General features: G+C 36.9%; 1 long non-coding RNA gene across 1 annotated transcript in view; it reads right to left on the reverse strand.

Moving 5' to 3' along the window:
• Positions 1-2,390: 2,390 nt before the first annotated feature.
• Positions 2,391-13,827, reverse strand: part of LOC112934674 (uncharacterized) — a 35,173-nt gene continuing 23,736 nt past the window's right edge. The window contains exons 2-4 of the long non-coding RNA XR_003238009.2: positions 7,225-7,269; positions 4,447-4,544; positions 2,391-3,280 (exon numbers count right to left, since the gene is read on the reverse strand). This is a non-coding gene — a long non-coding RNA (uncharacterized lncRNA). The remainder of the gene's footprint in view (positions 3,281-4,446; positions 4,545-7,224; positions 7,270-13,827) is intronic.

Here is a 13,827-nt window from a genome sequence, read left to right on the forward strand (position 1 = left end):
GTATTATTCAGCCATCAAAAAGAATGAAATCTTCCAACACTGTAGATGGAGCTAGGGTGTATTATGCTAAGGGAAATAAGTCAGTCAGGGAATGATATATACCATATGATCTCATTCATGCATAGAATTTAAGAAAGAAAACAGATGAACAAATGGAAAAGGGGGAGAGAGGGAAACAAACCATATGAGATTTTTTAAAAATATTTTATTAATTTATTCATGAGAGACACAGATTGAGAGGCAGAGACATAGGCAGAGGGAGAAGCAGGCTCCATGCAGGGAGCCTGATGTGGGACTTGATCCCGAGACCCCGGGATCATGCCCCGAGCCAAAGGCAGACACTCAACTGCTGAGCCACCCAGGCATCTCACCCATAAGAGATTCTTAACCATAGAGAACAAACTGAGGTTTGATGGAGGGAGGTGGGTGGGGGATGGACTATACTGGTGATGAGTACTGGGGAGAGAACTTGTTGTGAGGAGCACTGGGTGTTGCATGTAAGTGATATATCACTGAATTCTATTTCAGAAACCAATGCTGCACTATATGTTAAATAATTAAAATTTAAATAAACAAATAAATAAATGTAACATGGGGAGATTAATTACAGCACTTCAGTCACCACTACCATGCATTAATGCAAAAGTATAACAGAATGCTAATGACAAAAATTCTATAAGTACAGGTACAAAATTCAAAAGCTCATCTTTACTCTCACATAGTTAAATGGATTTCCTAGTCACCTACCTTGCATAAAAATGATGTATGGGGATCCCTGGGTGGCGCAGCGGTTTGGCGCCTGCCTTTGGCCCAGGGCGTGATCCTGGAGACCCAGGATCGAATCCCACATCAGGCTCCCGGTGCATGGAGCCTGCTTCTCCCTCTGCCTATGTCTCTGCCTCTCTCTCTCTCTTTCTCTCTGTGACTATCATAAATAAATAAAAATTTTTTAAAAATTTAAAAAAATGATATATGAAATATTTGGAATCTCATTTTTATGTTCACCATATATTACTAATGCTATAAATGATGATGATGATAATAATAATAACAATAATAATAATATTACTATCCCAGGAAACGAGAGGCACTATATGGTTTCCTGAGACTCTGTGCTTAAGCTTCAGCATTCTATTTTTTTTTTTTTTTATGATAGTCACACAGAGAGAGAGAGAGAGGCAGAGAAACAGGCAGAGGGAGGGAGAAGCAGGCTCCATGCACCGGGAGCTCGACGTGGGATTCGATCCCGGGTCTCCAGGATCGCGCCCTGGGCCAAAGGCAGGCGCCAAACCGCTGCGCCACCCAGGGATCCCAAGCTTCAGCATTCTAAAGTCAAAGATTTCTGGCCTAATTGAACATGTACAGATCAGAAACTAGAAATTATGGATACTTATCCCTGTTTTTCTTGATTTTTCTATGTGGTCCTTTAATGGGTTACTAAATTCTTCATAATTTCAGGTAATTCATCCATAAAATAAAATAGGCATAATAATATTTATCTGCTATCCTTAGGAAGTTGTCAAATAACTAGACACTGCACTCTGAAAGCTAAAATTTTAAAAATCTTGCATAGTAAATTAATATATTAATGCTATGTATGACATTTCATTGCCTTGAAGTCCTTTATCATTCTCAAATGACTTGCAATTGCTAGTATGTAGAGCTGCTGGCTCTACATAGACATTTCCAGGCAAAGCTCAAATGCATCTAACTTACAGGCAGTAAACCCACTTTTGTGGTGGGTATAGCTACTTTCCCTGCTCAGCATCTCTTTCTTCAGTGAATCACAGCTCTAGCATTTTACAGATTTCTAATTGCCTACCCTGGCTATAGGAATGCACATTACAAAGATCAATAAGAACAAACAAATTCTCTTTTCTCTCAGGTCATTAAGCTAATGCTGCCATTGAAAATATTCCTCTGCCATAGAAAGGAGGAGAGCATTATTGCACCAACATAGAAAGAGAACACACAAAGTTCAGACATGCTGCACGTTCAGTTCTAATCCTTCAACCACTGATTTCTACCGGGCCCAACCCAATATCTTTCCTAGACATATCTTTCTTTGATATATAAATAAATAAATTTTCTTTTGATTAGGTTAGTTTCTGACACCTGCAACCAAGAGTTGCAACTAATACATCTGGTATGAGGGAGTAGTTGGTTTAAAAAAGGAAATGCCTACTGCATTAAGTAGATATTTTTACCTTCTTTCAAAAACACAACAAATGAAGCACATGTATGATGCTTCTGAAATGAATTAAGGTTTATATTATAATTTTCAACAGGAAGTCAATGTCAAGAAGTGTGAAAGCGCTGAGACTTTGCCCTACTTGCCAGCTAACAAGTTACCCTGCCATGTTTGCTGGTAGAGACATGACACTCCCAGATCAGAAACAAAGGACAGTTTATTACTCACATCAGCCTTTTTTTTTTTTTTCAGATCCCCCAAGCCCCAGTTCCCACAGAGTAAATTGACACTGACACATACACTGGGTGTGTTACAGAAAAGAAAGTAACCAAAATCTTTTATAATGAGCATTAAGCTTGCCTGACCTTTGCCCTAGAAAGAGATATCATCTTTATTTTACAGATAGTAAACAAACTCGCCCTCTGCTCAAGAGGGAGGTATATCTTCCAAGGCTGTTCACTACAAACAATGTTGACAAGATAGTCTGAAATAAAGGTACTCAGTGCCTCTGCTCTCAAAACCTACAGTAATACAAGAGACCAATGGAGAACTATGACTCAATAATCAGTACAGCAAGAAGCATTAAATATTTATTGAATAGGTACCTTTTGTCTGCTATGAAGAATCTTATGTTTTCCTTTTAAACTTATTATAGACTCAATATTTAGAGCTATTGTAAAATGGGGGATTGTTGATATAACATTTCAAGGTTGGTTACTTAGGAATACAGTTCATATGATTTTGAACACTTTTATTTCCAGAAAACAACTAGAATATTATCCTTCAAATACATATCACTCATAACCTATTTATTGATAATAAAGGATGATATTTTTTAAAAAGGAGTACATCTCAGATAGATATTGAAAAGAGATCAATCTTATTATATAAATGATTCACAAAAAAGATATCAAAACCAATAGTGCGAAGATAATATGTTCAAGATGATTTATAAGCCCAAATAAGCTTCTAATTGTTGAAAGTGGGGAAAAGGTTTTCTACAGTAGAAGCATAGGGTGGATAAAGATGAGAAGGATTTCCATTGCTCTGTGTCACAGTCTTTCTTTCAATCTGGTCTTCTCTCTCTGTCTGCATCACCAGAATATTAGAAAAAAATGTTTAAGGCAGAAAAGGCAGAGTTGTCAGGCTTTGCAGTAACCTCTCCATTTTACTAAAAGTATAATCAAAAAGCTTTACAGTGGCCTTCAGGAAGCTTCATGATCTGCACCTACTCAACCACTAGCTCTCAAACTTCATTCCAGTCCAGCCCCACGTACATCTTTGTTTTTCCTTGAACACACAAGGCTTGTCTTGGAGACTTGGCACTGTTGTTATTTGTGCCTGAATTGTTGTTCCCCCCAAACATCTACATGGGCAACTCTCACTTTCCTAAACCTTTGAGCAAACACTGCTTTCTTGGGGCAGCCAGGTGGCTCAGCGGTTTAGCACCACCTTTGGTCCAGGGCATGATCCTGGAGACCTGGGATCGAGTCCCATGTGGGGCTCCCTGCATGGAGCCTGCTTCTCCCTCTGTGTCTCTGCCTCTCTCTCTGTGTTTCTCGTGAATAAATAAATAAAATATATTTTTAAATGTTACTTTCTTGTTGAAACCTACTCTGATCACCCACTTTAGGAATGGCTACTTACATTCCCACCACCCTCACTCTCTTGTTCCTCTTTACCCACCATGTTTTTTTTTAATTTTCCTATAGCACTTCTCACCTTCCAATATGCCATATAATTTATAATATTTGTTTTCTGTCTACTCTCATTAAAATATAAGCTACATAAAGACAGAGATCTTTTTTGCTTTGTCAATATATTCAAGTATCAAGTATAAACTATGTCTACTACATTGTGGGTGCTTAAATATACTGAATGATGAATAGGTGAATATAGTATCATTCACTTAGTTTTAACTCTTGTGCCACTTAACATATACAAACCATGGAAACTCACACAACTTGATGAACCTTTCTGAATAAAATAGGAATAGTTGCACCTGGTTCACTGGATAGTTACATGAATTAAATGAGACTCTGTATTGAAGGCATTTAGCACAAAGCCCAGCATAGAATTAGAATGAACTATTGGCTATATAAACAAATTTGAACTCCAATTTAGAAGAGTGCCAAATTCCATTAAGGACCAAATATTTCTAGATATCTTTCCTGAGTTATAATTGAGAACTCAGAGCCTCAGAATGGAGAAAAATATTTATTCCCAGATGTATTACCATGCTGTGGCTTACAGACCTGAAGTTCACAATGTTCCAACTTGCCACTTCTTGTCTAAAAGAATTTTGTTTCATCCAAAACTTGGAGGTCTCCTCATTTAATTTTCTTCCACATCACTAAAAGAAAAAAAATTAAATAATTCATCCCAACACGAATTCATGAGATCTAATTATTGGCACTTTACCTTACAAAAATATAATCACTTACCACTTCTTCTAGTTCAGTTCCAGACAGACAAACAAGATTCAATCCTGCCAAAGACTGACCCTGACTGTGGACTTTCTTAGGAAAGGAGCAGGTTTGGAACAAGATTTTTTTTTCAAAGATTTTATTTATTTATTCATGAGAGACACACAGAGAGAGGGAGAGGCAGAGACACAGGCAGAGGGAGAAGCAGGCTCCACACAGGGAGCCCAAAGTTGGACTCCATCCGAGTCTTTAGGATCAGGCCCTGGCCTGAAGGCAGCGCTAAACCCCTGAGCCACCAGGGCTGCCCTGGAACAAGATTCTAAACTCATCTCTGCTTCAGGATTCTTATAAGCCTGAGCTTCCTGTGGATAATAAGAGACCTCAGAATAGTAGCAACCGTAGATCCCAGCCCCCTGGGGTAGTTATTGAGCTTATAATGAACTCTAAGAACCTGAATCATGTACTAGACATGCAATGCTCTAGAAGATACAAGGGTAATAGAAAGTGGTTTGAAAAGTTATAGAAACAGTTATTGCAAAAATGGCAGGCTATGAATTGACTATATGAATGCTAAATCAACGTAGAATAAAGAATTGGAAGAAAAGCAAAAGTAGGGGCACCTACTTAGCTCAGTCAGTTGAGTGTGCAACTCTGTTTCTGCTTGAGTCATGATTTCATGGTTGGTGGAATTGAGCTCTGGGATCAAGCTCTGTGTCTGGCTCTGTGCTCAGTGGGGAGTCTACTTGGAGATTCTCTTCCTCTGCCCCTCCTCCCACTTCTGTGAGCTCTCTATTTCAAATGAACAAACAAATCTTTAAAAAAAATAAAAGGAAACAAAAACTATACGGAAGGATCGAGCTGCAGTCCTTCAGTTCTGCAGAGGTTCTGTAGAGGCCCTGAATGCTTCTTTTCTTAGTCAAAACACCAGCTTAAAATAGTATAAGTCAAAAGAAACAATTTACTAAAATGAGACAGACATATCTTACGGAACTCAAGGGTAGTTGGGCTTCTTAAAGGGATGTAACCAGGAAATGGAAAAGTGTCCAGAATTCAAGAAAATATTTGTTCTCTCAGTCTCTCAACTCTCTTCACAAACTCATTTTTTTCCCTCTATGCCTACATGTTGTCTCTGCTTCTCAGTATGCAGAAGTTGGCTGCCCCGGAGTTCCCTAGTTTACATCACCCCACTTCCCACCACTGCAGAGACTAACACAGCCCTCTGAATCCAAATGCCAGACTCCTGTGCTAGAGAAATGAATTCGTATAGCTTGGGTTAGATATATTCCTATTCCTTTCTTTCCCCTCACCTGCCTCCTCCAATTAACTGTAGCCCAACCAAATATAGCTGACTTGAAGGAGCAGGACAGCGCACCTCCACAGGTGTGTGATCATATTGAATTCTGAGGGAATAAGACGTTATTGTAATTTGGGCAAGTATTCAAGAGCTTATTACTCCTCCATCCTTACCCCACACCTGTGAAATTCTGTGCTCCTTTGAATTCTTCCCCTATGAACTCTCTGAGGGCCTAACCATGGGGTGGAAAGAGAACAGATTTTAAGTCCTGAGTTAGGATTTCCACAGCTCCTTCTTCCAAATTCTTGCCTGTAGCCTATTGAGCAGCATCTGGATCAAACCCTGAAATTTCCGCCTCAAGTTCAGGGATTGAAGGGGGTTGGCATTTTCCTTCCCTCTGGCTTATTACAGGTAGTTTCAGATAAAAAGTGACAGAGACTTTACCAGCCACTGCTTATATAAGAAAAATAAAATATGATCACTCCCCTTCATTAGTAGAGGAATGACAAAAAGAACAAAAAATTACAAAACACTATCAGAAACACAATCACGTAGAAAAAATTGACAGCACAGAGGAGAAAATCAGCAACTCATGTTAATGAGTCCCCCTTTTTTAGGGGACACCTGGGTGGCTCAGGGCGTGATCTCAGGGTCCTGGGATCAAGTCACACATCGGGTTCCCTGCATGGAGCCTGCTTCTTCCTCTGCCTGTGTCTCTGCCTCTCTCTCTCTCTGTGTCTCTCATGAATAAATAAATAAATAAAATCTTTAAAATAATACCCTTTTTTTAAAAAAGCCATTATCCTTAGAAAGCAGCAAAGGGAAAGCAACAGTTGTTGGTATTTTGTGGATAAAAAAGTTCAAGCAACCAAAATTAAACAATAAAATGGCTTCTCTAGAATGTTACATGTGTTTGCAAGACTGAATTTTCTCTTTGTACATTAAAGAATTCTATGGTAAAGAAACAATTAAGATTTAGCCTTGGTAAAGCACATGAGCATTAGTATTCTTTCTAAGTTTAAATTGATAGATGATTTTTGGTACATTCAATAAAAAAATTTAACGATACATCTTTTGAGTGAGTTGTGCGTAAATTAACCGGAAATACTCATGCTTGGCAATAATTTCATTCATAAAGTAATTTAATTGTGTCAGAGTGCTGCTAATTTAAACAAGATGACCTATCCCAAACATGACATTCTTGCATCAGCAGGAGATTCTTAGCTAATAGTATCATAATTTCCAACGGATATTCCAGAAGACATACACATAGCAGTGTCATTATTATAACAGGCTCCACAACCATCACTCACCAAAACTATCCTGGTACCTCCATCTTTTCATTCAGAAAACAGCTCCTGTAAATAAAAAAAAATCAGTGATAGGGCTGAGGCAGTACTTGGAAGAAATTGCGAAAAGTGAACATCTCTGTTTCTCAGAACCACCACTCTTCCTTCGTAGTTTTAGCAGAAGTCTTAATTTATTATATTATCTTTGCTTTTATGTTGTCTTGAGTGAAATTCAATTCCATCTCTCCCTTTGAGTCATGTGGAGTGGCTGCTAATGGGAATGATGACAGCACAGGATTGAGTCATACAGTCAAGAGGGAAAGAAAAGCTGCTACAGCTGATTATCATTTCTCCAGATGCCCCAGCACAGCTCAAGTAGCAGTGATTATAAATTATAAGTGCAGGTCCTTTCCAAACAGCAATGGCAAAGTTAATCAGAGAAAAACAACTGGACGTCTTTGTGCCAAGTATTTATTGTGTGTGGCACAAAGTGCAGGGTTACAAAATCTCTATCTTCAAGGAACTGGTAAACCAGTTCCAAAGACAAGCCATAGACATATAAAAATTTGCAAAACAAAACCATGGTTAAATTCACCAATGGTAGTAAGGAAAGCATTTATTTACAGGATAATAGAGATTTACATAAGCACAGTACAACAGCATACAGAATTTTCACTGGTATAGTCTCATTTAATCCTGATAATCAATCTGAGAAATTGGTCTTGTCTCTCTTTTACAGATGAGAGTCCAATGGTTCAGCAATTTCAAAGTCACTTTCTGACAGTTCTAGTAATGAGGCAGCTTTCCTGATATTTTCTCTTACCAGTCGTTGAGTTATTGTGCTATGTTTAGATAGAACTAAGATACGGAGGACCAGGTAAGACCATAGGTTGTCATGATCTCCTTTGTTGGGCATAGGTATTGCCAGAGTTGAACATCTGGAAAACAAGCAGGTCTCCAAACAAGAACCCAAAACTTTTACATTCAGCCTGCAGGAGGAGCTTTTATTCCTTTGGGCCTCAGTGTCTTGATCTTATTGTTCAAAGAGGGTGGAGACTCCTGATAATTGATATAGAACATGTCCACCCACCACAAAGTGGCTGGCCAGGTCCTCAGAGTGGGACAGGGTTGTCCAGTCCCAGAGGACGTAAACCATTTTGTAACCCTTACTATCCTCAATTCATGGTTTTCTGGCTGTGTTTGTTTGTTTTCCCTTTTGTCCTCACTCAGCCCCAACTTTCAACATCTTAGCTGAATATATTGGTCTTCAGTGCTGAGTTGCAAAAAGCAAAGAGCAAATGTACTCCTGAGACATTTGTGGTGTTAAAGGTGGTGGTCCCTGAGGTAAAAGTGAGTCTTAGTCAAATCTACCTATTATTCTCAAAGTGAAGATTTTTCTATGAACAACTAAGGAGTAGTTGAGGTCATTTTACTAGTAGGGAAGGCAGGAGTTTCCTGTTTGTGAAACAGGTTAGTAAGTAAGGTGGGAGTATTGATCTTCAGTTTTCTGACCTTAACACCACCCCTCTTCCTATTGCCACATCCACCTAACACAGAAGAAGAACAATGTGGAACAGTGCTTTTCATGAGGTAGAGACATGACTAATTAGTTAACACTCCTCAGGAAAACCAGTAGAGAATCTTTGATCCATGGAATAAAATATATTTGTATGTAATCAGAGAGATAAGAAAAGAATTTGAATGTAATGGTCCACAAACACCTAACAAGGTGATTTTCAAGATGGCAGTCATCAGAAGTTTTGAATGCTGAATTTACTCAAGGCTTCATTTTTCAAAGTGCTCTTAAATCTCTTTTGTATCCCCCACCTTTTTCTCCATTGAAAGGTAACTTCAGAGTTTAAAACTCCCCACCACTCAACCACCATATCCACTGGACAGTTGGTACATAGTGTGATTATAGACACCTTCTACTATTCACTCATCATATCAAGTCTTTCTACCTCACAGCCACAGCTATATCCCAACAAGGTTGTGAACTAAGACATGCTAAGGCAGTCTCCTGTATCCTCAGTCTTTTCTGGAATTCTTGCAACTCCTATGTTTGAAATGACTAAGCTCTAGAGGAGTTTGAATTTGCCTCCATCAGTATATCACTAAAACTAAATTTTAAATTTGTTGGTGCTGTGACTGCTGAACTGCTCTTTAGCAAATGTAACAGGAACAGATACGTTGCACAGTTTGAAACCAGTGACTAATATGAAATTTTGCAGAATTTATGCAAGGAGTCACTTCACATTAACCAAAATTTTTGAGTTTGAACCTACCTTAAATATACATAAAAACTATAATAATTTACTCAGATATTTATTTCCCACAAATGATCTACAAGTAACTCTACTCTGCTTCTCTAGTTAAAGATGACCTGAAAAATAAAAGAAGAAGAAAAAGAACAGTTTTTAAAGAAGCACTTAGCTTGTAAAATTACAAGATGATTTTTTTCTTGTGGTTCATAAACTGGCTCTGAGGACAACCCTGAGAAAGTGATGTTAAAATGCTGGAGCCAAGGAATCATCAGGAGAGTTAAGTGTCTAGTTTTCCAAGGTAACAATTTTCAAGGGTACAGTGCTGCCTTCTCTTTATGCTTCCTTCTTTTTTGAAGAGGTTTCTGTTGAAAAAAGTTGATCTTACTTTTTAATGGTTATATATATATATGTATATATTTATATATTCATACATATATAAAATATATATGAATATAAATATATGTCAATATTAATATGAATATATATATTCATCATTCAGATAAAATATACTCATATATTTCAATGATAATTTGTGTCCACTTTATTAGCTTTAAAGCAATACAATTATAAAAACTATACCAAAATATATCAGTTTTCATCTCAGGCTAGGGGACAGAGTGTGATTGTTATAGTTTTTGTTTCCTTTATGGCTTTCTGTATTTTCCACATTTTCTACATTGAGAATGTATTTCTTTTATAATCAGAAAAAATTAAGAATTATTTATAAAGTGAGCTTATTCATACTGTACTCTGGGGGGGCGGAGGGTGTTAAGCAGTACCATTATTCCTTCTGAGAAAAACCAAAATTTCCTTTCATAAGAAGAAATAAGGTTTATATAAGAATTATATAACCAGACTCTGGTTGGCACCCTATTGAAAGAATTTTCTTTGAGTGGATTTTATGATCCAAAATATTAATTCAGCACATTTCAATGTTCTCTGCTCTGGGTGGCACATTAATTTTCTCTCATTGAGTTCCAAGGAGTTCTGTGTGTGAACAAGCTATCTAGGGAATGGAACTGAAACCTGGCTCAGCAGGCACTCAGCATCTTCTGTCATGGTTCTCTTCATTGTTTACATAGCCCAGAATTCTTTTGGGCCAGGGAAGCATTTGTTTATTGAATTTTCCTTAAGATGCCAGTAGGTTTAAATTAAGGAGGACTTCATTTAGAGAAAAAGCATGCAGAGGGGTTTCATAACACAAAGCATTTGAGAAAATAGAAATATTTTACCCATTCATTTGTTCTTCTCATCTTGAGTAATGTTACATGTCCAACTTAGACATGGGCAAGCCTCTTTTTTTTTTGTAGGGTTCTTTTTAAATTAAAAATTATTCTGTAGTGTAATTAAAATCCCAACTTTTTAACTGCCTTAAGGACTTTCCTCTTTATTCTTATTCACATCAACCCTTCTGGTTCAGGTAACAATAGAAAACCTGATTTAACAGTCATATACTGATGAATAAAGTTAAAAGTTAGATTCTTCTGGTTTCTACAGTTTTCTTCCAGTTCCATAAGGAATTGTTATTAGGGAATCAATGAGCCTTATTTCTCTAAAGATAGAATTTATATTTTGCCCTCTGACATGTGTTGTTATTCTAAGCATGACTCTAGACTAGATATGAAAATCTGATATTGCCAGTGGATACTCACTCAGTAATGAAGCAGAAGTAAAACAAAATTTTCCAGTCTCGTTTTGGATTAGACACTAGCTACTGAGCTTTACTTGACTCTGGGTTTTTGTTTTGTTTTGTTTTTGTTTTTTGACTCTATGTTTTAAGGCAACTCAATGTCCATTTTATTTTCTTTATGTACCTGGACATCAACCTCCATTCAAAGCAAGTGTGAAATGGTATCAGTTAAGAAAACATTAGCAGCCAGAGACATCTTTTTTTTTGTGCAAACATTTCAAGCTCATCTCATTTCACTAGATTTCTATTCATAGATACAGTATCTATGGAAATATCCATATGCAGGGGCAGCCTGGGTGGCTCAGCGGTTTAGTGCCGCCTTCAGCCCAGGGCCTGATCCTAGAGACCCAGGGTCGAGTCCCACGTCGGGCTCCCTGCATGGAGCCTGCTTCTCGCTCTGCCTGTGTCTCTGCCTCTCTCTCTCTCTGTGTCTCTCATGAATAAATAGATAAAATCTTAAAAAAAAAATAAAGAAATATCCATATGCAAAATATGAAGATAAGGTAAAATACAGTCACTGGGGGGTACCATTTCTTTATTTATGAAGGAGTTAATACAAGTTTAAAAGACACAATTCCTAAAAATCATTCCTTTGGTTTACTTGGAGTTCTCAAGGTTCTAATATTATAATATTATTTTGAAGGTGTAACAAAAAGAAAAAATGTATAGATTCCTCAAATAAAAGTACATTTCTTAAAAAAGAAAACTTCCAAAAGCATTTTAAACTTATATTCCAGTGTAGTTATCATACAGTGTTACATTAGTTTCAGGTGTACAGTATAGTAATTTACCGCATTCCATACATTGCCCAGTGCTCATCACAAGTGCCCTCAGTTTGTTTTCTGTAGGTAAGAGGCTGTTTTGTTGACCTGTCTTTGTCTTTTTTCCCTTTGTTTATTTGTTTTGTTTCTTAAATTCCACATGAGTGAAATCATATGATATTTGTCTTTCTCAGACTGATTTATTTCACTTACCATTATACTCTCTAGCTTCATCCATGTTATTACAAATGGCAAGATTTCATTCTTTTTTATGGCTCAATAATATTCCTCTGTGTGTGTGTGTGTGTGTGTGTGTGTGTGTGTAAAAACCTCTTCTTTATCCAATCATCTATCAGTGGACACTTGGGCTGCTTCCATAGTTTGGCTATTGTAAATAATGTTGCTGCAATAAACATATGGGTGCATACATCCCTGTGAATTGATGTTTTTGTATTTTTTTTTATAAATACCCAATAGTGACATTACTGGATCATACTGTCTTCCAGAGTGGCTGCACCAGTTTGCATTCCCACCAACAATGCACAAGGGTTCCTTTTTCTCCATATCCTCACCAAACACTTATTGTTTCTTGGTATTTTATTTAGCCATTCTGACAGGTTTCAGGGGATATCTCATTGCGGTTTTGACCTGCATTTCCCAGATGATGAGTGATGTTGAACATCTTATCATGTGTCTTTTGGCCATTTGTATCTTCTTTGGAGATGTGTCTGTTAATGTTTTCTATCCATTTTTAATTGGATTATTGGAGTTTTTCATGTTGACTTGTATAAGTTCACTATATATTTTGTATATTAACTCCTATCAGATATACCATTTACAAATATCTTCTCCCATTCAGTAGGTTGTCTTTTTGTTTCGTTGATGGTTTCTTCTACTGTGCAAGCACCTTTTATTTTGGTATAGTCCCAACAGTTTATTTTTGCTTTTGTTTCTCTTGCCTGAGGAGACATATCCAGAAAAATGTTGCTAGGGCCAATGTCCAAGAGATTATTGCCTATGTTCTCTTTCAGGAGTTTTGTGATTTCAGATCTCACAGTTAGAACTTTAATCCATTTTGAGTTTATTTTTTAATATGATGCAATAAAGTGGTCCAGTTTTATTTCTTTGTGTGTAGCTTTCCAGTTCTCCCAATACCATTTGTTAGAGACTGTCTTTGCTCCGTTATATATTCTTGCCTCTCTTGTCACAGATTAATTGACCATATAAGTATGAATTTATTTCTGAGCTGTTTATTCTGTTCCATTAATCTATGTGTCTATTTTTTTGTGCCAGTAGCACTCTGTTTTGGTTACTCTAGCTTTGTAATATAACGTGAAATCTTTAATTGTGATTCCCCTAGTTTTGTTTTCATTCTTCAAGATTGCTTTGTCTACCTGAGGTCTTTTGTGGTTCTATACAAATTTTAGAATTATTTGTTCTAGTTCTGTGAAATTGCTGTTGGTATTTTGATGGAGAATTCATTAAATCTGTAGATTGCTTGGAGTAGTACAGACATTTTAACAATATCTGTTCTTCTAATCTATGAGCATGGAATGTCTTTCCATTTCTGTGTCATTTTCAATTTCTTTCATCAATGTTTTATAATTTTCAGAGTACAGGTTTTCACCTTGTTGGTTAAGTTTATGCCCAGGTATTTTACTATTTTTGGTGCAATTGTAAATGGGATGGTTTTCTTAATTTCTCTTTCTGCTGCTTCATTAGTACTGTATAGAAATGCAATGGATTTCTGTACATGGATTTTATATCCTGTGACTTTACTGAATTCATTTGCCATTTCTAGTAGTTTTTTGGTGGAGTCTTTAGGGTTTTATATATAGAGGATAATATCACCTGCAAACAGGGAAAATTTTACTTCTTCTTTACCAACTTGGATGCCTTTTATTTCTTTTTG

The sequence above is a fragment of the Vulpes vulpes genome, chromosome 10 (genome assembly GCF_048418805.1).
Source record: "Vulpes vulpes isolate BD-2025 chromosome 10, VulVul3, whole genome shotgun sequence".
In the NCBI taxonomy this organism is placed as follows: Eukaryota; Metazoa; Chordata; class Mammalia; order Carnivora; family Canidae; genus Vulpes; species Vulpes vulpes.